At 36.0% G+C, this 25,567-nt stretch overlaps 1 long non-coding RNA gene across 1 annotated transcript in view; it reads left to right on the top strand.

Moving 5' to 3' along the window:
• The window catches only part of LOC143552775 (uncharacterized), a 181,731-nt gene that overhangs the window by 120,459 nt on the left and 35,705 nt on the right, over positions 1 to 25,567 (top strand). The gene's annotated exons all lie outside the window — the stretch shown is intronic.

Raw genomic sequence — 25,567 nt, 5'->3', positions numbered from 1 at the left:
TTTAAAGTAGGGTATGGACTATTGGTGGTCCAAGTTGTAGCGGTAAGAAACTTGAATTTCTTAATGAAGACCCAGTTTCAAGCCTAACATATAACATTTTGGGAGGCATAGATGACTCAATGAAGGAATACTGTGAACTTTGTGATCTCTAATTCGATTATAATGGCGTCCAGGTTTAACAACATTGGGCTTTCGGACGGGTGGATTTTCCCCAAAACTATTAATAACTTGAAAACACTTAAGGGCTTCATACGACTGAGTCTGACCAGCTAGTCATAGTCTTTTGTCATTGAATCACCATGTAATAAGTTAGTAAACAATTCTTCGTATATTAGTCGTTTAAATAAAGTTTGGAGTAGGGTAAGGTAGATTTATTGTTTTAAAGAAAGGTGAAAAAAAGAAAGAAAAGAAATCAACCAAAAAGAGGAGATTTGTCGACCATCAAAAGCGGCGACGAGTGACACTTGCATTTTCCATGATATTAAAGTATGCTTAAACAGATTTGGGACCACTGAGAAAGCCAGCCTCGTGCTTTGGTTGCTTTTGTCCTTTTCCGCACAAATTCTCTGTTTACTTTGTTATCTTTTTTTTACAAATTTAAACTTTAAATTTAGCGTATCCATATTTAACACACTTACTTTTAATATATTTCTTTTGTAATAACTTTCGTTCGTTAACTTGAAAATTTTCAAGACTAACTAGTTATGCACTTGTGATTATTTTTTCTAAATTAATATTTTGATATAAATTTAATTAAAAACTGTGTTGTACTTAAAGTGAAATATTTTTTAGTATGGTAAACTATACCGAGTGCTATCATACCAGCATTGTCATGAACTAAACCGATACTGACTGAACAACATTGTACCGGTGTCGATATTATCAATATTTGTTTTTGTGGTTTTTGATCGACGTAAAATATGTGTTGAGATGGTTTAGAGCATATCACGATTTTATCTTCTGTGTTACGAGATGCAACTTTTGTGTAATTCTAGTTACTAGTGTTCGTAATTTAAAAAAAACACGACTCTGGTTAAACATTGTAGTATTTGAAAAAAAATCAATAATTAGTATTGTGAGCTATATTGAGGCCGCTAGCATGATGAACAAACCGATACCGACTAAATAACATCGATATAAACTATCATGGTTATTAATTTAACTATGATGATAAAATATTTAAAATATCATGTGATATTTATTATTCGATGGACGTAATTATCCTTACTATCATAGTTTAGAGTTTCGCCTTGTGTGTGTATATAACTAAGTAGTCACTAAAGGGGGATTAACACCCTTAACCCTAGCTGTCACATCACCATTTACTATAGTTTACCATTCATCTTAAGGATATGTAGTGAATAAGCTACAAAATGGGGCGTTTTGTGTCATGCGACGCCCAATCAGCAAATGCTGGATTTTTATTTTAAGGGTATAGTGATGTTGTAACCCATTATATGTATACACCACACACAAAAGAATATTATAATAATAATATTCATCGAACATGCACAGGCGACCAAACCCCCCCCCCCCCCCATCGTGTAACAACTCCGGATTATCGAATTTATTTTACCCGACTCGGTTCGATGTTCGTGTTATTTTATTTAATATAGTACGTTCATCGAGTTTAAATCGATTAATTATTAATATATTATTATTAAATTATTATTTAATTATTTATAATTATATCTTTCTTGTTTTGGCACTTTTTAACCCGAAATATAAACTTTAACCTATTTTTGTACCCATCTTCAAACACCAGGGACTTAGACTGTAAATATCTTTCTAACCCATATCACCAATCTTAATATCCTTACCCAGACCCGTATCCACATTCTTTTTCTTAATACCCGATTTAGTTATAGATTTCTTGGACCTTAATGTTCGTGTATTTGTAGTAATTGATCTTGTGTATCTTCTAGTTATAATAATTTCGGCACAATAAGCGAATTTATCATGTTAAGTATATTGTATTTGATCTGTTATACCTTATTAACCAAACAGACTATGAACCCTAATTTCAACTCTTTATAAACGATGTTATAATTCAATTAAATCGGTAGACACTATCCTTACCCTAGCGCAAACAACAAACCCATTGTTAATTGGTTTGTAATCCTCTTTTTATACCTGTAATTGTTCGAGTTCTGGCTTTCGCATTTGTATCCTCCTTCACCATCGATTTGTGATCCAAACAGGGTGTTTCCGTTTATTCATCTCGTCGAGCGCGTCACATGTTGCTACAGTTTATTACCTCATTTATTTTTCCCTCGCTTCCTGCTAAGGTGAGTACTTCACTCCTCTTCTTTTACTTATTATTAAATGTTTTGGGGACATATGCGTTCATAGATATTTTTATATTATATATTACTCAACCGCAACTGTTTATCCTTGTGTGTTTATCAGTTTGCCTAACTTGCTATTTGCTTACTTGCTTTACTTGAACGTTATTGCTTACTTCGGCAACCGATGTCCATTTTTATGGCAACGGTTTAGTCCTTGCTTGGTAACCAATGTCCATTTATATGGATTGGTTGAGCCATTTCTTTATAGTTGTTTGATTGTTATGTGTTATGGCTTATCTGTATATTCTCACAGAAACAGTTTGCACTTTTTCTTATTATTATACAGTGTCTCAAATCTGGTGATTTACTCACTCAACATTGTGTTGACAAAAAACTATTTTATTTTTAACGCATATGCAAGTTATCGTGTGATATGATTTTCAAGCTTGTATTTGAAGAAAACTTAGGTTGTATGCTAGAGAAGAAGACACAAAAATTAGAATATGAAATTTTGTTTTATTTGTTTAAATTTGAATGCATGCACTTTAGTTACTTTGATGTATGGTTATTTAGTAAATTTAATAGATATTGTCACATTTAATATTGAATATCTTGAGAGCTGTGACAATCAGTTCATGTCCCGACATTTTTGTTGTAGATTAGGGCGTGACATATCGTCCCATTTATCGCCTGGGGGGCGGTGTTCACCCACAAAATCATCCCATTTTTTGGGCATTTGTCGCCCACCACGGGTGGCCTAGTAGGAACCTCATCTAGTTCCTTCTACCTTAAAAGGACCTAAACTAGTTGATCCAGGTCCAAAAAGATGAATACCGACACTGCCATACTCCAAGAAGAATAAACCGGTTTCCGGCAAGCTTAATATATAAAGACTTAAAATATGAAGACGTCGCTCCGGTTTTTGGACTCAACAAGAAGTTCATCTTGTTGAAATGTTCATTTAATTAACTAGGTGAGTAAAGTACATCAACAAACATAATATATTTAATCTTTCAAGTTTTATTGAAAACATTATAAATGATCAAAGACATTAGTACATAAATACGACGACGTATATTTGTTCGGGTTGAAGCTAACAGATGTTGCTTGCATATATCAGCTCTTTTTATTCAACCGAGAGCTATTATTCATTAAGCAGTTGTATCTAATTTTAGAGATCACCTGTGTAACATTCTCTCCACGAGTATTACTACAACTTCCCTCTAAATAGATATCACACTTAAGTATTCTTTATTACAAGATGGAAGCTATCAACACTCCACTAATATATTACCTTTATTCGTTCAACACAACATATAACAATGTTAGTGTTGATATATAATAAAAATAAAATGGTCAACACACCATGCAACTTTATCTTATAAACTCCTATAAGGATTATACTTATTAATATTTGGTGAATAATATATTAACGTGGTAGTTAAATAATGAATGCAAATAGTATAACTCCTAAATACCGGTTCCTATTATTTTAGTGAAATAATAATATACTTGATTTAGAGTAAGTGTCGCATACAGGATTATCTAAATTATAAAATTACAAGTAAAGCAGATAATTGCATAACGTATATGAACTATGCTTTTATTTATACTACGTGTACATAAATAATTTTATTTATATCACAAAATATTTTTTTTAAATGAGCTTAATAAAAAATGCACGTACAGAAACGTACTCAAGACGCTCTTTCTATTGAAAATTTCATTCCCAGTGTCATATATGTATAATTGAAAGAAATTTGGTTATTAATCAACTTCAGGATTAAGACTTCTCATACAATAGTAGTTCTAACCACTCAGCTTAAATATAAAATGATCTATACATACCTTTATTGATATAATTATCAATTTACCACACATTGAAGGAAAATAGAACAGTAAATTGTAACGATGGATATTCTTCAAGAACTATATTTCTGAGCTACATTATGAAAAAGATTTTGATAAAGTTTCAGAGGGCTTCTCGACTTTGTCATAATGACAACATATAAAATAACATGTTAACTCATTCAATTTTGTGAATAACTTGCTTCATTTTAATATAGTTTTGTATGGCATGCTTTCCATACAACGTTCTGATCACCATTGAATGAAAAGTTAATGCTTACACAAATATTTCAAATTTGATAAAAGTTAGAAAAATTGATAGGTCTGGAGGTGGCATGTCGAAAGTGTTCGAAATCTTTTCTTAAATTTTAATAGTTGAGGGAAAAATAGTTAATTTGTCAAATCCCCAACCTTTTAATTATTTCCAAAAATTCCCTTGTAAATAAATTTGGAACCCGAATCATGTTTAAAATTCTAACATTCATATGTTTGACATTTTCAAGTTAACACTTTGAACCCGTAACAAATTGGATGATAAATATATTTGCATTCTCAAACTTTTAAAAATATTCAAAATTTTCATTTTTGACATGTAACAAATTTTGACTTAATGCATTGAACTTGTATCGAACAATCTATTTATCAATTTTGGCCCATAAAAATCAATTTAAGTTCCACAAAAAACCTAAAACAATCATTGATAAAAAAACTAAGAAATTAAATATAATAAATTTTGTTATGTCTGAAAGTGATGGTATATACCATCCTTACATTTTAACATATATATAGTTTACTAGATTAACCGATAAATAAATGGATAGATTTAAAGCATATATTTATAATTTATGAATTTATATAATTAATAATAATAATAATAATAATAATAATAATAATAATAATAATCTATAATATATATAAACGTAAACATAAAAATCATACGTATCGCGATGTGGTCACTCACCCATTTTTTGGAGTCACCAGATTTGCTTGATTTTTAAATGGAGGTTTCTCATGCATTTGACCTGAATTCACGGCTATGGGTCTTACCAAACCCAGACAATCCTTAAACGGGTTATAACATCTCATTAAATTAAAAAACTAATCTCACCAAATATTTGATATGAAAATCCTATAAAATAGGGATATACTAAAATTTAATATTTTTTTTAAAGATATGATTTATAATTAAGAAACAATTTTATATTAAAAAAAGAAGTGGGTCATGGGTTTTACCAAACCCATATAACTTTTAAACCGGGTTATAACATCTAATTGATTTGTAAAACAATTTTCATCATCAAATCCTAAGTATGTAATTATTAACTTCCTTACAATACATAAAATTAAAATTAAATATATATATCTATAATATATATACTCTAAACATTTTCCGCTATTAACTAATTAAATGTTTTGTAAACCTTAAATATTATAAAATTTTACAAAACATAAAGGCTTAACTTGAATGAACTTTTGATGTAACACTTTTGCCCAAAGGTGATGAATTACATTTACCCTATCATTCAAGTATAACTGAAAAGCTTTTGTTAGTTTTGCCTAACATGATACAAATGTCTCACTTCTGCCCAAAGGTGATTTGTTACATTTTTATTTAGCAAAACTAGCCCGCGCATAATTAAAATAATTGTCTCACTTTTGCCCAAAGGTGATGTGTTACAATTGTTTTGCACATATACTTAAATAAATTTTAATTCTGCCCAAAGATGATTTATTTTTGTTTAAATAGAACTATTAATTATAGTCTATTAGTTTGATGTTAATAATAGACATATCACATCTTCAATAAAATATAGTGATCATCATATTAATGATCCTTCATTAATCTAATGATCATAAACTTTCATCTATATCATTTTAATATCCCATAATATTACTCACTATATTTTCTTCCATAAATAACGATCTCATCCGAATCATCCACTCTAATCTTAAAATACAATTGAATTTTGTCTCATAAATAGTTTTAATAACATTTAACTCTTCTCAATTTTAATTATTCATTAAGACATGATATGGCTATCCTACTGCTCTTTCTAATAACAATCATTATATTAAAAACTAGAGCATAACAAATGGGATGCGTCAATCATAATGTCTCTTATAATAATGATAATCAATAATTTATTTTAATAAATGCTATCACTAGAGTTATTCTTGATTTAATTTTTCCTAAGACTAATCAAAATAACTCATAAGATGCATGCATTCTTCCTTCTAAATTCTAACTATAAGGTTAAATGGTATCCCTGAATACATCATAATGTACAATTTCATTACCCATGAAATTAAGGGTTCACACATGAAAATAAGTACAATTTTATAGTACATTACATACTAAAATTTTCAATAGTATAATTTGGTGTCTTAAGAATCAACTATAACACTCAGAAGTACCAAAGGAAAACGAGTGTGTTGATCAACAACATATGTACAAGAAAAGAAATGTATGGTACTGGAAATAAGATGTTATTCAACTCACCACCACTAAAACCTAAAAGAGGATAATTCTAAGGTTCATAGACAAAATACAAGTATTACTTCCAGCTCCAAGTTCTCTGAGGAGAAATCCCATTGCAAAAATATGCCATTAGATTAGACATAGACATTACAAGACTATCCATAATATAAAAAGAACAACTGGCTAAAATTGATAGTTGTATAATAATGATATATAAGTCTGCTTATCCTAATATTCCCATTAACACATGATTTGTTGAGTCTAGTTCTATATGTTTACCCGAAATCAACAAATAACTAACATGAGTGTTAGTGACAAATTTAAATGTTAAGGTTATTAGAACCATGATAAACTGTCTTTTAATTACACTTTATGATACCTTAAATATTCTGAAGATTAATAGAATTTAGTATCAATACTTAAGTTACATCATGACAGTTATAAGGTTTGCACAACCAACATAAAGTCACTCTTACCTTAAGCTCTTATATTATTTGTTATCAATATCTGGATTGAAATATTTATAAAATAGAACTAGATGATAATGTATACTTTCACAACTTTTGTTATAATGCAAATAAAAATTTAACGAAAGACAAATGAGACCTATAATATTCATCTATTAAAACCAAATTTCATGAGAAATCATGACATGATTGATGAGGGTGATTTTTCATATAATCTCATCTTAATGATTTTAAATCATGTGTTAAATGCCCTAAACATTACTTGGCTTAAGGAATAAGTATGGGTCCACCATAAGTTATATTTCATTGACATTCGTGAAACTTATTCAAACGGAATATTCAGACATAATTCTATTATAATTTAAAATGTTATTTACTTGTATCTAATCAGTATTCTATGGTCCGCGGTCTTAAAGAGATCCGTTCATATATACTTAATACGATTTCTTCTAAATATGTCCTTTAAGTTTATTATGACATCTGGACGTTAATGGAATCAAATCAAGTCTAACATATATATGACAGATTCCCACGTCATGTGCATCATTGAAACTTCTCTTGTATTTTTCCTAGAGATATTAAAGATCAGTGGGAGCCTTAAGTGTATAAATTATAACTTACAAAATTTGCAAGAGGTGGGGGAGCGAAAACTTGATATTATCTCAAATACACCTATTGTACAAGACACTGCTCCATCATAACACTATTCCATCAAAACTTATCTCTTTAGAATTTACTACTACTCTTACAAAAGTTTCATTGTTGCTTAAACGTGGACAAATTCAGATTTCTTACTAAATTAATCCTCACCAAGAGAAACTGCAACAACTTATATTATTAACTTGTTTCTCTGTTAGAATCATTGGTCTTTAAATACTTACCCTAAGTATGCTAATTTCCTAAAGGTTTCTAAGGTCAGTGGAAGCAGTAAAAGTCTTTATAATAACTTGTTAGAAGTACAAGAGGCGGGGGGGGGGGAGATATTAAATTTTACTCCAATTACACCTCTTGTACACCATACTACGCCAAATCTTACACACTTAGAATCCTGAAAATGATAGCAATCTAACTAAGAGCTAATCCATAAAACTGAGACTTTTAAAATTACCCAATAATCAACTTATGAGGCCATCTAGGTTTTAAAACCTACTAAATTTGATGCTTATGTAACCTCCCTAACTAAAGTTGAATTGAATGTTGGAAAGTTTAATGATCATACCCCTTATAATTAAACCATTATCATCAATCATAATTGACTCCATAAGTCGCTAACGTTTTGAGATTTGGTTGAATCACCTAAAGGTGTTCATAACTAAACTAAATCCTAACACAAACGTTAAGACACTAAGAAGCATAACTGATTATTAAAGGTTAGATTCAAAAGGGAATAAATCATCAAAGAATCTTATAACCTATATTATAAAACATTTCTTTGAGGATCATCACTGTTCAAGTAGCTTATAATAGTTAAAGAGCTACGTTAGAAGAACATTAAAACAACTTTCCCTGTTAACTGACTTACATATCTACATGCTCATAAAACAACCTAAATGTTATAAACTGAATGTTAATGAACATTTAGTCTATAAGTCAATAAAATCCATATATGGGTTAATGCAAACATCAAAATTTGATGAAATATTTATACAATTATTTTCATCAAAAACCAAGTTGACTAATGTACCTACCTCAAGATGAGTGGGAGCAACTAAAAATAAACTTGTCCTTATATAGATGACATTCTTCTGACAAGTATATGTTACATAAGTCAAAGCATTGTTCACACACTTTGATATGAAATATCTCAAAGATATCCCTTACATAATAGATATCATAACATTCTGAGATAGACCCAAAGGGACATTAGTTTTGTTCTATAAGTTTGATCTTAAATGGGTCCTTACACATGTAACAAACAATATTGCTCTATTTAGAGGATAATAGGATCATTGAGATTATTACCTTATGCTTCATTAAGTAGAAGCCTTATGTAGGTTCAAGTCTATACTCGTTCAGATATTACTCAAAATTGTAACACACTAGATATGCCTAGATTAATGTGAAACATCTAAAACTGTATTAAAATATCTTTAAAAGAAACGAAAGACTATAATTTAAGAGAAGAAGTGAGAATTCAAACCGGTATATTACTCTAAACTTTGTCATATTCAGAGATAAGAAAATGTAATTTTCGGGATATATTCTTATGTAAGTAGATAAATCTATCTCATGGAGGAGTCATAATGAACTGATAACAACAACCTAAGTCATAACAACATAATATGTTGATTAATTACAACGTTGTTGTCAATAAATGTTGTTGAATATTTATTAGTGGACTCATAAGTTTTATTAAACTCCAAATAACTTATATATTGAAGACTAATTGTGATAACGTCAGCTACCATGTTTTCTCAAACAGTAACAGTTTGATAGGTGCTGCATTAAATTTTGATATGAAATTAATTATTCGTTTATGAACAAATTGAGGAATCTAAATTTTCATATCGAATACATTCATGATATGCTTAAGGATCCTATAACTAAAGGTCTATTACCCATAAGTATTATGAAAGCGCTTATAATCATGAGGGGTTTATTAATGACCACGTACAACTGCATATCGTACTATGAATGATTAACTATTAAATTTCCTCGTCAGTTTTGATTTTGTACGTCTCTTAATATGTTCTGCATGCATAATGACATATAGACGAATTAAATATACAAATCAAACGTTCTGAAGGGCTTACTTAAAAATTTTGATCATAACTACTTAGGTTTTAAATAAGGACTGCAGTATGATTAATGGGGGTCTTGAGCTGATGTTCAATTCAATGACTGTATTTCTCTGCTCCAGTTTGAGTTTAAAACTAGAATGAGTGTTAACTCCTGATCAGGCTTATCTAATACTCATAATAAATGATTACTCGACCAAGTGGGAGAATGTGAGAATAAATGTATTTTATATATTTATTTATATGGCCATCATTATCATTTATATAATAATAGATCAAAATAATTAATTATACCTTATTATATATTAGCTTGGTAATTTTTGATAGGCCATATTACTCTTTATAGCTAATAAAGGGTTTCCCCTTGGGTGTATATATAGAGAGAATAAATTAACATCATAACCTAATCACACACACATAACAATTTTGTGTGCCTCCTCTCTCATAAAATCGGGTTTCTCTCAAGAACCATAACACCATCCTTAACTATACATCCTAAAGGGGAACTCGACCAAGCTGACAACCATGTCGTCTACATCCTTCTCTGTTGCGGTTGCTACTCTCCATGCTGTAACAGGTTCATAGGTTTAATATTTATCATGTTTTATATTACTTACATGAAGAACTAATCAACAATTAGTATTTGAATATCTTGAATAAAAATGTTTTCTATAATTTATTTTTGTTGTTATTATCTTGCTATGTTTCCGGTGCACGCATATATATATATGTGTGAACCCTTGGGTGGTAGACAAAAGTGAAATTGCACTAATTTTGACGTTGTTTTACTAATCTCGTGAAAATAACGTTAAAATGGCGGAAGGTTAATCAGGCATCATGTGGTGGCTTTGATAGCGGAAAGACAAGGGTACATGCACCCATCAGCGATGTCCCGATGGTTGAGTGTTATGTGTTTTATGTCCAAGGCTTGATGCAAAACTATTATCGAGTAGGGGTTCTCACCGGAAGCAGCCTCTCTGTTTCGAAATGGTAGAGGTAAGGCTGTCTACATCTTACCCTCCTCATACCGTACCATTGTTTTGTTATTGATGGAATATAGTGAGTACGATGATGATGATTTTTGTTGTTATTATCCAAGCCGATAATCATCTCCAGGGAAAAAAAGATAACTTTTGGAGACTGCGTGTCAAAATACTTTCAGAAACGAGTCTAATAAAGTTGACAACTTGTGTTTCCATCGCCTCTACCTCAAACGTCTCAATACATGTCTTATCTTCTCATCTATGTCACATGGTGTTTGGACCTTCTGGTGGCTTTTGTGGCTTTCACAAAGTATTAGTAATATCATAACATATGATTTTGTATCAAATATTGATCCGTTGAAAAGACATTTTAAAACATGTCCTTTGGTACAAGAGGTTTTGGTTTCTAAAACAATCAATTAAACCTAAATAAAAAAACAAAAACCAATAATAAAAATCGTTAGTACCACAAGAAAATATGGGCTTTAACGACAGACGATTCAGTCTCAATCCTGTAAGAGAAAGTCATCATCGACGAGAATCTATCGGTGAAATTTGTTGGTATATTGGTTTTGGGTAGGGCTGTCCAAATTGATCGTCGCTCGTTCACCGCTAATTGCTCGAAAAATGCTCGTTTGATTTCGGCTCGGTTTGTAAGTGAACCGTTTGGCTCTGTCCGGTTCGAAAACAAACCAAGCACGAGCAAAGCCTCGCTCGGTTCGGTTCGTTTTTTCTTGAATTATATATATATATATATATATATATATATTATTTAGGTATACATATAAACATAAATTTTTAATCTTTTAAAGTTTTTGAAAAAATTTCTCTATTTTATGTTGACATTAAAGTTCAATTTTAAACTTTAGCTGCTCGTTTTATATATGTTTTCATGTTAACTTTGAGTTTAGCCATTTTAGTGTTGGAAGTCTAGACACTTTGAAGTAAAATGTTGGATTACTGATACTTTTTACTTTTACAAATTCAAAATTAAATAATTTGTACGAGACCAAGCAAAACCAAGCCAAATCAAGCCGCTCGGTTTCAAACCAAACCAAGTTTAAGCATAAAAAATATCGCTCGTTTCTTAAAATTCAATCCGCTCGGTTCTGCTCGCTTTCGAACCAAACCAAGTATGACCAAGCCTGCGTTTGGTTCGGCTCGGTTCGTGAACAGCCCTAGTTGTGAGTGATGTTTTTTTCGATGGAACACCAATTGATTTTTCTGACAGGTTCATGAATGAGTACACTACATTGAAATTCAGTATTAGCGCTGACAAGTATCGTCGCTAAAGGCCTCTAATAGCGGCAACTTATCGTTGCTAATGGGTCGCCGCTAATACCTCGTGAGTATTGCCTCCTAATCGCGGCTGATGTGTAATGGTCTCCGTTGATACCTATGTCAAAGGGTTGGTTGCAAATTTTTTCGGAGATGGATTTCCAGATTTCTTACACAACAAAACACAATTAATTTGTAGGAGATTTTGTTATTAATCAAATTGAACTAAAAATGAAAGAAAGCACGATTAATTTCACATTAAAATCGATCCTACACTTCATAATTTCTACATACACGATAAGAAAAGAGTGGCCGTAACTTTAGACAAATACTACATAATTTCCAAAAGAAATTACAAGAGACAGAAACTAGTGGTCGGAGCTTTCACTTGGGTGCTTTAATCGTCACAGAAGTGGTCGAATCTTGAAAACCCGAGTGGGCGGAGTTTGAACTTTCACCGGTTTGTGGTGGTTGCTGGTGGTGGATGATGGTTGCTATGTTGGTGGTACACTAGCCGGAGCAGCCATCCAAGAAGATGGGGTGTATGTGTTTGAGGAGGATGAAGAAAATGGGTTATATTGACAATAAGAAGAAGAGAAGAATGAGATGCATACCCTTAGATAAATCCTTTTATCAAGGGTCATGAGCAGCCCTTGCAGCTACACATAGATCGGGGTATTAGCGGTGAAAGGCAATGTTGTTGCCGTTATTGCATGTTGTCGTCGTCGTTAATACCCCGATTTCTTATAGTGATAAGTTACCAACACCACTTATCTGGTAAGTCTTTAACTTGTCTGACCAGTTAGACCATTTTCTAACCGGTTATCGATGCACATTTTTCCGATCAAACTTAACTTAACGACAAATGATCATTGTGTTTTATTTTTGAATGCCAAACACTATCTATAATTGTAACTTAACATAAGATATGACTTGAATTTACTATTTCACTATCAAATAAACAGTGGGTTCAAGTTTTCATTTACTTTATTAGAAAAAATATATATGGGCCAATTATTTTTTAGGCTTAAGTTTGTATATAGCTCATTTTTCAATTTAGAAAAAATGATCAAAATATCTATTTTGACCATCCATATTTTAAAGTTTTTCATAAATATCTCACCGGCACCATCATGTCTAGCTCAAAATCAATCGGTCCGTTCACTTGTTCTCAACCAATAACCGAACACGATGTATATAAAACCTACCAAGAATGTTTCGGGTCGGCCGCCCGATTATCCAACCTCCTAACAAACACGTTCCTCGCGCAACTTGGTTTTCCTGACAACCCCCCCCCCCCATTTTAACTTTTTCAACGTCAAAATCTTCACCATCTTAGAAATTCAATGGGTCGGCAGATTGCCTTTCCTCACGTTCCGATTCCCAACTTGCCATCATATCCATATATCATATAGCCTAGTTTTATAGGGTGTGGAATGGTTGACTTTACAATCACTTTGGGGATATTTAAATCAACTATGTCTAAAATAAATTACATTACGTAAATAAACTATCCCACCCACATATATACTTTCAGATTAGTTTATACGTAACCCCCTCTCTTACTTATTATGGGAGAACTCCCATGAACTTTGACTTTCTTCAACAATTTTATTTATAACAACTCGGATTTTTCTCATTTAATATTTTATTTGTTACATCCCATTTATGAATCTAAATAAAGCATTTTAGTTATTAAACAAGTGTTTAATAAGATAAATTGTCGTTTATGTTTTAATGTGTGTTTAAATAATCCATCATCATTTAGACTAATAAACATTTGATTATATTACATATACTATATGTATGTAGACATTTGAAATATATTTTAATTTTAATATGATTACTTCAATAGTAAATAGATAGATGATGAGAATGTATGGAATCAAGTTATTCCATTATTGCCACGTTCCTTTTGAAAGGAAAAAAAAAGGACCACCAACCAGTTACAAATATATAATAAAGGCATCTCTCAGTTATATTTCTTAATATTATGACATCTGTTAAAGCTATCAACGTCTATATTACATAATATATATGGGATATTTATCCTTTAAGAAAAAGGTAAACATATTGGTTGGTGTACATATATGTGAGAGTTAAGCAAACTTCTCCCGGATAAAAAGAGAATACCCACAACTCTATTAGTATAAGATATTTTAGCATAATACAAGAGAAGTTTATTGAGATAGACAAAAGGCATCGGCAACGATCAAATTTGGTTCTAGTATAGGAACATTAATGATGAATTACAAGGGGCATCTATTGTTGATTAGCGGTGAACTAAAGCCACAACAATATATAATTTGTTGGGTGCATATTTGGTGGTTTGTACTTAGTTCTATGTTTGTTGGGTTGAGTATGTAATATGGGCTTGGGCTTGGGCTTGGGCTTGGGCTTGGGCTTGTTTGGGCCAGCTTGTTTTGGCTCCCTATATATAGAACATCTTGTATAGGGTTTTAGGTTGTTTAGATTGAGAAAAGAAAAACACTTTGAGAGCCACCATCTAGAGACCATAAGATTCTGTGAATCGGTTTATGTATTAGACGATTTATTGTTAATATAATCGTATGCATTGAAACCATATTACATCGTGTTCATCTTGTTATTCATTTATATTGTTCGTATTCTTGTGTTCTTGAATAACCGAGCATTGGTATTCCGCACCAATACTCGTTTGGTTGATATCATATTGTAGTGATCTAGATTCGGGACTTACAATTGGTATCAGAGCCTTTGACGAATTCAGGCTCGTTATTGTGGTATCAACGGATTCAAGATATTAAGGTTTGGTGGTGGTGGTGATTTTTCGGCGGATTTCTGATCGGAGAAGAAGAACAGCAACAATTTTTGGTGGAGATTTGGTCAAATTGGAAACAAAATTTGAATCCCTTGATTTACGAGATTCAGTGGGTTACAATATTATTCAATCAAGTCCAGATCTAGACTGAAATCAGTAGATTTCGGCCATCAATCAAGAGCTTTCTGTGTTTTCGGCCAAATCTTGACTGTTTTCGGATTAAAATCATTGTTTTCGGTCAAAGGACTGAGTTCTCGGTCAAACGTGGTCAACATTAAGGGTTTTCGGTCAAGTATAAGTGTTTCCGGCCATTTTTAGGTGTTCTCGGTCAGCGCGTGTTTTCGGTCAACATCTGTTTTTGGCCTAAAGGTGTTCTCTGTTGACCTTATTTGTTTTCGGTCAATAACATCTGTTCTCGGTCAACACTGGTTTTCGGTCAAACTTGGTTTTCGGTCAAACTGGTTTTCGGTCAACACTCAGCAGCTCTCGGTCAACTAATAGTTCTCGGTAAAAAAAAAAAATCCATCCTTGAAAATTTTGGCCGGAAAAATTTTCTTGAACGGAATTTTTCCAGAATACTCCTTATTAGTAAAAATCCATCCTTGAAAATTTTGGCGATAACAAATTTTTTCGGGTAATTTTCGGAGAAATTTTGGCGGGAAAATCAGTTTAATCTGATTAATTACTCAATGGATTCTTCACAACTCGTTTTTCAACCATGCTCTTTAAATTGTGGTGAGAAAATAGAAATGTATAAGCTTCATAATGACAGTCTAAGTAGAGATATGGAAAGAATAAAATCAGAGAATTTTAAACTTAAGAAAAATGAAAAGGGTTTTCTAGACAAAATAGAAGCTCAAAACAAGGATATTAAAAAACTTAAGTCTGATCTTAGTATAAAAGGATGTCATTATCTAGATGCCTAACAAGAAATTGATGAGTTAACTGCTAAACTGGAAGCTTCCAAATTAGAAATCTTAAATCTAACTAGTAAGTTTGAAAAGGCTGAACTTGATTTTAAAAAATTCGAGGGTTCCAGTAAAGTAGTTAACTCAATGATTGAAAACCAATTGTGGTGGAAGGAAAATGAAGGTGAGGAAATAGGATACAGTCAAGTTCCCCCACCTTACAACCACAATTATGTCCCTACCCCTGTTACCAAAGAACAGGAGGAAAAGATAAAAGGCATGAAGTATGGTAAACAGGTTCAATATGAAGATGTTGGATCAGGATCCCTAGAGGAAATCAAGACTCTTTTTAAATGTGTGAACAATTTTGATGCTTCTACTTCATGTGCAGATATAGTAAATAATGTTGCTTCAGATATAGTAAAGGATGTTGCTTCTGATATTAAAGGGGTTCATGCTAGTGAAAGTTGTCACACTCTCAAAATCCACTAACGGAGTTTTACCGTCAGAGGGTGTGAACTAACAGGATCGGAATCATTAGTTATAATCAGACCATAAAACAAAGTTTCAAAACCATGAAAACGTTTACGAGTAATCAAATGCGGAAGCGTAAAACCATAGAAACCAATGTTGCGTCACGCAGGACGACTTAAAACCCAGTGATAACAGTTTAAAATAAGTATGCATAATTAAAAGTGTTTCAAGCAATGCATGTTCCTAAACCGCGCGCCCGCCTCGGCTACCTGAGAATAACATACTAAAAGTGTCAACACAAGGTTGGTGAGTTCACAAGTTTATATAAAAATAAAGCGTTTAGCGTTTTGCGTTACAGCGTTTTGCGTTACCAGATAGTGTTATGTCAATTATATATCTATAGGTAGCTAGCCTATAAAACAAGTATCACTAAGTGTTCGACACCGAAGCTGACTGTTTATCATTTGCCTTGCCACCAGGTCATCCAGACCATGGTATGTGTTTAGCCAAGATTACACCCACTCGACCTCCAGTCGAGTTTAGCGTTGGGTGGGGTTTGTCAAACCCAGTAGTACTACTCAACAATGACTCGCTATTATCCAATATTAAACGATTCGATGTGAATGAAGGACTTTAGTTAACGCGTTTGCCACTTAGTCTTTACAAGTGATATATAATCTATATTAACAAAATCTTAAATGCGTTTCGGAGTATGTTATCTCCCCCAAGTGAAAAGCGTTTAAAAAGTTTAAAAGGGGAAAGTGACACTCACTGTTTGCGAAGAAATTCCGAAATTAAATCACCAAGATGCGCGTCACAGAAAAACTCTCTCTAGCGTTCTAAAACAACAAAGAGATTTTTCTAAGTGTCGGAATATTATCGAGTCTCTAGACCCGGCACATAATACCTATGCACATAACATGTTTCGTGTTTCGTTTGTGAATCGTGTGTGACTCTAACCAATGTATTTGTGATACGTTACATGTGTAAGCAATTATATACATGTCATGTATTTATAAAGTACATCACTAGCAATTACTCCCCGTAAGGGCAATTTGGTCAACACATAACAATTATATAGCAATTATTCCCCACGAGGGCAATTTGGTCAAATTATGACAATCAATTAGCAATTATTCCCCGCAAGGGCAATTTGGTCAAAACATAATAATTATATAGCAAGTATCATGTTTCATGTATTTTTACAACATTCAGCAGCTAGTTTCACCGAGACAGAAATTCTACTTGAAAGATTGTACTATCTCACCGATCATAGCATCACAATTAATTTACCAAAAATCATCACAAAAGCATATATGTCTTAGGTTTCCAGAACATATTTTATTATATTTTTATTCCACATAGGTTTCTCACAATCAACAAATCATTACAGCAAACTCTTAACAGTCAAATTCATGCGCAACAGAATGTTATTTGAAATTCCCGTTAAACGAAAAATCCAATAAATGCAAGACCACTTGGGTTAGGTTCCTAACTCAATAAGTCAACTTCCAGAAGTGGAACCAACCCAATTGGTCTCGTAGTTCATGAGATATAACATTTACAAAACAACCTAACAGCAGGTCTAACAACTCAGCTTTGCACAACGTTTTTGTAAAATCATAAAACTTAACCTTTACTTGTCCAAAAATTACAAGTTTATATTCTTTAGAAACTAGACTCAACCTAGTTTACTGTAGTATCAATAATCTCAACCAATTTTTACATTTACACTTCGTTACAGTCACTTAAACATCAATAACACAATCTGTCAAGAAACTGTTTGTATCCAAACTCAACATATTAACTATCTATGGACCATCATGCATTCATATAACACTCTAGACTCCATAATCACTATCCATGCACATCAATTACACATTACATACATGATTAGGGTTTTTGTTTGAACTCAAATCAAAGACACAACAATTAACATGTAACAATATTCATTCTAGTTATCAAATCATTATCAAATCAACAACAATCATATTAGTTACATACACACATGAAATCGGCCATCTAGGGTTTTCAATTAACCCATTAAACATCAAAATCAAGTATAAAGGATGCATAGGATAGTCGTTTATACCTTCCTTGCACCTTAATCTTCGATCAAAAGTTGAAATTGATGGTTGTATGTGTGTGTATAGGTGACGGCAGCCAAGGAGAGCCAAGGGGGGGTCCGATCGGGATGTGTGGGGGAAGAAAATAAGTTAGGGTTTGTTTATTATTATTATTTATAATAATACTATGTTACACTTTGGCCCATCCACTTCTAAGTATTACTTAACTAGCTTAAACTAACTTGTTTACATTTTGAGTTAACGTTTATAACCATGTTATCACATAACACATAAGTCTAACACATAATTATCACATAATTACTGTTTTGACGTTTTTCGTTTATTCACCATTTGTTTGCGTCAACTCGTTTGCGTTTCGGTGCAATTCCCGAAAGACTACACCTGTAGTAAGTGTTAAGCGTCATTTAAACCCTAGTTTAAATGTAATGAAGTGTGCGTTATAGATTCAATGATCTTAAGTTTGAATTGACGGAGTTGAGTTAACGGAGTTAACCTGAAATTGACGATTGTCACATCATTCCCATGTTAAAGAATTTTCGTCCCGAAAATTTGAGTCAAGTCGTGATGAGTGTCTGAAAAAGTAAGAAAAATTTTCAGTTTGTCATATCATCCCCTAGTAGAAAGAAATTTCGTCCCGAAATTTAATTCATACCTCCGGTGATTTCTGACGGTTTGCCGGGTTTCGCGGTTTTCTGTGTTTGGTTAGCCCTTCAAAAAGGTGAGGATACTTTTTCATCATTTGATCCTCGCGTTCCCACGTGAACTCCGGTCCACGTCTCGAGTTCCAACGAACCTTAACGATTGGAATTTTGCTGTGCTTGAGCGTTTTGGTTTCCCAATCCAAAACCTCGACTGGTTCCTCAATGAAACGTAACTGTTCATCAACTTGCAGTTACTCCAAAGGTACTACTTGGGTTTCATCGGATAAGCATTTATTCAAATTGGACACGTGAAAAACATTGTGTACGCCACTGAGTTCCGTTGGTAGGTCCAGTCGGTACGCCACTGGACCAATGCGCTCAGTTATCCGGTAAGGACCAACGTATCGTGGGTTGAGTTTGTTTCACTTACCAAAGCGAACCACACCTTTCCAAGGTGAGACTTTAAGTAACACTTGGTCATTCACTTGAAATTCGAGAGGCTTTCGGCGCTTGTCGGCGTAACTCTTTTGGCGATCTCGTGCTGCTGCCATGCGATTTCGGATTTGAACAATCTTTTCCGAAGTTTCGAGTACCAGTTCTGGACCAGTGATTTGGCTGTCACCCACCTCTGCCCAGCAGAGTGGTGATCGACACTTCCGTCCGTACAGCGCTTCAAATGGCGCTGCTTTAATACTTGCGTGGTAGCTGTTATTATATGAAAACTCCACCAAAGGTAAGTGAGGTTCCCAACTTTTTCCGAAATCCAATACGCAAGCACGCAACATATCCTCCAGGGTCTGAATAGTTCGTTCACTTTGCCCATCCGTCTGAGGATGGTATGCTGTGCTCATATCAAGACGGGTGCCTAGTGCGCTTTGCGGCGACTTCCAAAAGTGCGAAGTGAAACGAGAATCTCGATCAGAAATGATTGAGACAGGCACTCCGTGCCTAGACACCACTTCTTTTATGTAAACACGAGTCAGTCTTTCCATTTTGTCCGATTCCTTAATCGCTAAGAAGTGTGCAGACTTAGTCAACCGGTCAACGATCACCCAGATGGTATCGCATCCCGTCGGTGTCTTAGGTAAACCCGTAATAAAATCCATTGAGACGTGTTCCCATTTCCACATTGGGAGTTCCGGTTGTTGCAGTAGACCAGATGGTTTGTGGTATTCTACTTTGACTCGGGCGCAAGTCTAGCATTTGCTCACGTAGGTGGCAATGTCGGCTTTCATGTTCGGCCACCAGTAAAGTGCCTTTAAATCATGATACATTTTATCTGAGCCAGGGTGGATAGAATATCGGGACTTGTGAGCTTCGTCCATCACTAGAGTTCTCAACTCTCCGTATCGTGGAACCCAAATCCGGTTCTCAAAATATCGGACCCCGCCCGATCTGGTTTCAAGTTGCTTGTTCATGCCCCGCATGAGTTCCGATGGAAGATTGTCATCTTTCAAAGCTTCGAGTTGCGCCTCGCGAATCTGGTCGGGGAAGTTTGCATGAATCGTGAGTTGCAATGCTCGCACTCGTCTGGGTTTATCTGTTTCTTTTCTGCTGAGGGCGTCGGCCACTACATTGGCCTTGCCAGGGTGATACTTGATGGCACAATCATAATCCTTAAGCAGCTCGACCCAACGACGCCGCATGTTCAGCTCCTTCTGATCGTAGATATGTTGGAGACTCTTGTGGTCGGTGTAAATGGTAAACTTGGTACCGTACAAGTAATGCCTCCATATCTTAAGGGCAAACACCACAGCTCCGAGTTCCAAATCATGGGTCGTGTAGTTCTTCTCATGAACTCGTAGTTGTCGAGAGGCATAAGCTATAACCTTCTCGAGTTGCATCTGCACACAACCGAGACCTTGTATCGATGCGTCACAGTGTACCTCGAAAGGGGAGGGCTAGAATAGGGGCGCTACAGAGTTTGGTTTTCAACAATTGAAAAGCGGATTCTTGCGCGTCACCCCAATTGTACTTAGTGCCTTTGTGAGTCAAAGCGGTGAGGGGTTGAGCAATCTTTGAAAATCCCTCGATGAAACGTCGGCAGTAACCGACCAGTCCTAGGAATTGCCGCACCTCAGTCGGAGTCTTAGGTGCTTCCCAGTTTTTGATGGCCTCTACCTTACCGGGATCGACATGGATACCATTCTCGTTGATCACATGTCCTAAAAAGTGAACCTCGCGAAGCCAAAACTCACATTTCGAGAGTTTAGCATACAGTTGTTCCTTCTTCAATAACTCCAGAATTACCCTTAAGTGTTCTTCATGGTCAGCTTCGTTCTTGGAGTAGACGAGAATATCACCAATGAAAACAATCACAAACTTGTCGAGGTACGCCTTGCATACTCGATTCATGAGATCCATAAATACGGCTGGTGCGTTGGTTAGTCCAAAAGGCATAACCGAAAACTCGTAGTGACCATACCGTGTTCTGAATGCCGTCTTTGAGATATCTTCTTCGCGCACTCTTAGTTGGTGATAACCAGATCGCAGATCGATCTTCGAGTAGTAACTCGATCCTTGAAGCTGGTCAAACAAATCATCAATTCGGGGTAAAGGATAACGGTTCTTGACCGTCACCTTGTTCAACTCCCGGTAGTCGATACACATGCGGAAAGTCCCGTCCTTCTTTCAGACAAACAAGACAGGGGCTCCCCATGGCGATGAGCTAGGTCAGATAAAACCCTTATCCAACAAATCTTGCAACTGAGTGGACAACTCCTGAAGCTCCGCCGGTGCGAGCCGATACGGGGCTCGTGCTATGGGTGCTGCACCAGGTGTCAACTCGATTTGGAATTCGACTTGTCGTATAGGAGGGAGTCCGGGCAAATCCTCCGGGAAAACATCCGGAAAATCTCGCACAACTGGTATATCTTCAATTCGCTTCTCCTCCGCGGGTTTCTCAACAATCTGCGCCAAAATTGCCGGATGACCCTTTCGTAGGTACTTCTGCGCCTTCATAAGGGTAATGACGCTGGTGGTCATGCCGCTTCTCTCACCTCGGATCGAAATGATCTCGCCGGAAGGGGTAGTAATGTGAACTATCTTGTCGTGACATATAATCTCCGCTCGGTTCTCGGATAACCAGTCCATGCCGACAACGACATCGAAACTACTAAGCGTAAAAGGAATAAGGTCGATATCAAAGACATGACCTGACAGTTTTAACTTACATCCCGCAAGTACATGCGTCGTTACTATTGTCTTACCGTCAGCTAATTCAACAGGAAACTTAGCATCTAACGGAGTTGGAGTTAAGTCTAAGAGTTGGCTAAAGGCTTTCGACACAAAACTCCTATCAGCTCCAGTGTCAAACAGTACAGAAGCAAAACAATCGTTCACAGGGAACTTACCAGTCACCACGTACAGATCATTGCGGGCTTGACCCGACCCAATAACGAAAGCTCTTCCTTTGCCATTGCTTCCACCACTACTGCCACTTCCATTACCTCCGTTGTTGTCGTTCTGTTTCAGCTTGGGACAATCTTTCCTGAAATGACCTTCCTGTTCACATTCGAAACATCCCTTCGTCGTCATAGGTGGTTTAGGAGCACCCTTTGCCCCAAGGTCTCCTCTACATTCCTTCGCTTGGTGTCCCATCTTTCCGCATCTCTGACACTTGACACGGTCACACGGGTCAACATGATGATAGTTGCACCTATTGCACTTTGGATATTTCCCAGCATATCCGCTCGAACCCTGCCCGCTACCGTTGTTATTGTTGTTGTGGTTCTGATTGTTAAAGCTTCGAGTGAATTCAGGCTTACGGTAGTGTTGTTGCTGTGGGAGGTTCGAGGACGAGGATCTGGTGTTGTCAAACTTCCTCTTCCGCTGCTCGGGTTGCTGTTGCTGTTGTTGTCATTGCTCGGGTTGTCACGGGCTTTAGTGGTTGAACCCCTAGGTGGTAACGCACCTTGGGTCACTGCTTGGTCCGTCAGTTTGTGAGCTAACCGGATCGCTTGTTGAATCGTGGCTGGTCTGGAAGACGTCACCATGCCCTGAATTTGCGGTGCTAACCCATCAATATACATTTCAATCCTCTTACTCGGCGGATCTACCATCCGCGGACACATCACCGCTAACTCGTGAGAACGAGTAGTGTAGGCTTCGATTTCTGAGCCCACCATCTTCAGCGACCAAAATTCTGACTCCAACTTCGAAATCTCTTCTCTCGGACAGTATTCCTCTCGCATCATGTTTTTGAACTCCTCCCAGTTCATCGCGTTAGCCAGTTCCAATCCAAGGATCTGTACGTTCGAAATCCACCAAGTGAGGGCAGAATCCTCCAGTGTTCCAGCAGCGAATTTGACCCTACTGGCAGGGGGACAATTACACATCTCAAATGTCGACTCGGCCTTCTCAGCCCAACGCAGGAAGCCTATAGCTCCCTCAGTGCCCTTAAACGAACTGGGCTAGCAGTCAAGGTAATTCTTGAAAGTGCACGTTCCAAATGGACCTCCAGCTTGATTCTGGACATGTGCGGCTAGAGCGGCCGCCGCATGGTCGTTCAGCAGAGTTTGGAGTTCTGCTGCAGTCAAGTTGATGTTACCGCGACCATGTCCAGCGTTTCTTCCAGCCATCTAGGTGTTATCATCCTTAGATGTCATCGTCTGAGGACACCTCTGAGTGTGCCTCCTCCTCAGCCGGTTCTTCCTCCGGTTCCTCTTCGGGTTCCTCCTCGGGATCTTCCTCGGGATCCTCCTCAGGCTCTGCCTCAGGTTCCGCTGCGTTCTGAGCAATTTGCATTTGTAACACATCGCAACGCTCTAAAGCCATCTCGGTTTGGGTCCTTGCTACTTGGAGTTGCTCTTGCAAGTCTATCATCTCGGCTTGCATCTTTCTCATAATCTTCATCTGTTGATCACTAGCCTCTTGCATTTCCTTCATTGCCGCTGCCATGCGGGCAATCTCCTCCTTAGTCTCGGTTCCGTCTTTTAATAGTCCAGAAACGTTGGCTCTCGTATAGCGCATGTAACCCACGTCACGCTCCAAACATGAAACAACAGCTGCGAGAACTCGCTCTACAGGTTCGGTTATGGGTGGTAGGGTGTTGGGATAAGCAGGATGGTTTGGGTGAGGTAACGGGTGAACTTGTTCGCGATAGACCATACGCCTAATCATGTTAGGGTACCAATCCCAGCTAACGTCGTTTTCGTATATGCCTCCGGATAGGCGGTACCTCTTCGGTGCGGGAGCTTCGAGTTCCGGGACTACTCGGGGCGGCGATGTGGTAGGTAACTGCGGTTCCATCCTGTGAGCATGAGTCATCGGATCAGATGATGATGAGGGTGGCGTCGACATCCCTACAGGTAAGCCGTGTATGCGCACGTATGAGTGAAAGAGGTAAAGAGATAAGATAACAAAGACTACACTAATCTATGCAGTGCGTATCATTATAACTAATGGGTCGTCGCGGTTATAGTCTAGTATGCATGCAGCTTCTAGTTCGCTATAACCAATGGCTCTGATACCAATCTGTCACACCCTCAAAATCCACTAACGGAGTTTTACCGTCAGAGGGTGTGAACTAACAGGATCGGAATCATTAGTTATAATCAAACCATAAAACAAAGTTTCAAACTATGAAAACGTTTACGAGTAATCAAATGCGGAAGCGTAAAACCATAGAAACCAATGTTGCGTCACGCAGGACGACTTAAAACCCAGTGATCACAGTTTAAAATAAGTATGCATAATTAAAAGTGTTTCAAGCAATGCATGTTCCTAAACCGCGCGCTCGCCTCGGCTACCTGAGAATAACATACTAAAAGTGTCAACACAAGGTTGGTGAGTTCACAAGTTTATATAAAAATAAAGCGCTTAGCGTTTGCGTTCAGCGTTTTGCGTTACAGCGTTTTGCGTTACAGCGTTTTGCGTTACCAGATAGTGTTATGTCAATTATATATCTATAGGTAGCTAGCCTATAAAACAAGTATCACTAAGTGTTCGACACCGAAGCTGAATGTTTATCATTTGCCTTGCCACCAGGTCATCCAGACCATGGTATGTGTTTAGCCAAGATTACACCCACTCGACCTCCAGTCGAGTTTAGCGTTGGGTGGGGTTTGTCAAACCCAGTAGTACTACTCAACAATGACTCGCTATTATCCAATATTAAACGGTTCGATGTGAATGAAGGACTTTAGTTAACGCGTTCGCCACTTAGTCTTTACAAGTGATATATAATCTATATTAACAAAATCTTAAATGCATTTCGGAGTATGTTATTTCCCCCAAGTGAAAAGCGTTTAAAAATTTTAAAAGGGGAAAGTGAAACTCACTGTTTGCGAAGAAATTCCGAAATTAAATCACCAAGATGCGCGTCACAGAAAAACTCTCTCTAGCGTTCTAAAACAACAAAGAGATTTTTCTAAGTGTCGGAATATTATCGAGTCTCTAGACCCGACACATAGTACCTATGCACATAACATGTTTCGTTTTTCATTTGTGAATCGTGTGTGACTCTAACCAATGTATTTGTGATACGTTACATGTGTAAGCAATTATATACATGTCATGTATTTATAAAGTACATCACTAGCAATTACTCCCCGTAAGGGCAATTTGGTCAACACA

The sequence above is a fragment of the Bidens hawaiensis genome, unplaced genomic scaffold (genome assembly GCF_021521415.1).
Source record: "Bidens hawaiensis isolate Kalapana, Puna unplaced genomic scaffold, B.hawaiensis_p1.1 tig00017035_1, whole genome shotgun sequence".
Taxonomy (NCBI): Eukaryota; Viridiplantae; Streptophyta; class Magnoliopsida; order Asterales; family Asteraceae; genus Bidens; species Bidens hawaiensis.
The sequence above is the reverse complement of the archived record's forward strand: the minus strand, read 5'-3'. Positions and strand labels throughout refer to the sequence as shown.